We start from the raw sequence: 913 nt of genomic DNA on the forward strand, positions 1-913 counted from the left end.
TATTTCAATCAAAACCATAATCATATGTTTTCTTTTATGTATGTCTACTATTCTTGAAGAAAAACCCTAATCCTATGTTTTCTTATATTAATGTCTTCTATTTTTATAATCAAAAACCAAAATCCTATGTTTTTTTTGGAATGTCGTCTATCTTTCAACCAAAATACTATTCAGGTTTTCTATTCTAAAAAAAACATAGGATTATAGTTTTGATTAAAATATGGGAGACATTCTGAAAAGAAAAACATGGGATTAGGGTTTTGTTTTTTTTAAAAATAGCAGACATTCTGAAAGAAAACAAAGGATGAGATTTTTGATTGAAGAATAGCGGACATTTCCAAAAGAAAACATAAGATTAGTGTTTTGATTGAAAAATATAAGACAGTTTGAAATGAAAATATAAGATTAGAGTTTTGATTGAAAAATAGCAGACATTAGTATAAGAAAACATAGGATTAGTATTTCGATTAAAAAATAGGCGACATTTCCGACAGAAAATATAGAATTAGGGTTTTGATTCAAAAATAGTAGAGATTCTGGAAAGAGAACATAGGATTAGGGTTTTGATTGACAAATAGGAGGCACTCCGAAAAAAAACATAGGATTAGCGCTTTGATTGAAAAAATATGAGACATTCAGAAAAGAAACATTGGATTATGGTTGTGACTAAAAAATATTAAACATTACTATAAGAAAACATAGAATTAGAGTTTTGATTCAGAACAAAAAAGTAAGAGACATTTCAAAAAAATAATTGGATTAGGGTTTTGATTCCAAAATAGCAGACATTCCTAAAAGTAAACATAAGATTAGGATTTGATTGAAAAATAGGAGCCACTATTATTTTTTAATCAAAACACTAATCCAATGTTTCTTTTGGGAATATCTGCTATTTTGCAAACAAACCAGAATC

The sequence above is a fragment of the Dioscorea cayenensis genome, chromosome 20 (genome assembly GCF_009730915.1).
Source record: "Dioscorea cayenensis subsp. rotundata cultivar TDr96_F1 chromosome 20, TDr96_F1_v2_PseudoChromosome.rev07_lg8_w22 25.fasta, whole genome shotgun sequence".
Classification (NCBI taxonomy): domain Eukaryota; kingdom Viridiplantae; phylum Streptophyta; class Magnoliopsida; order Dioscoreales; family Dioscoreaceae; genus Dioscorea; species Dioscorea cayenensis.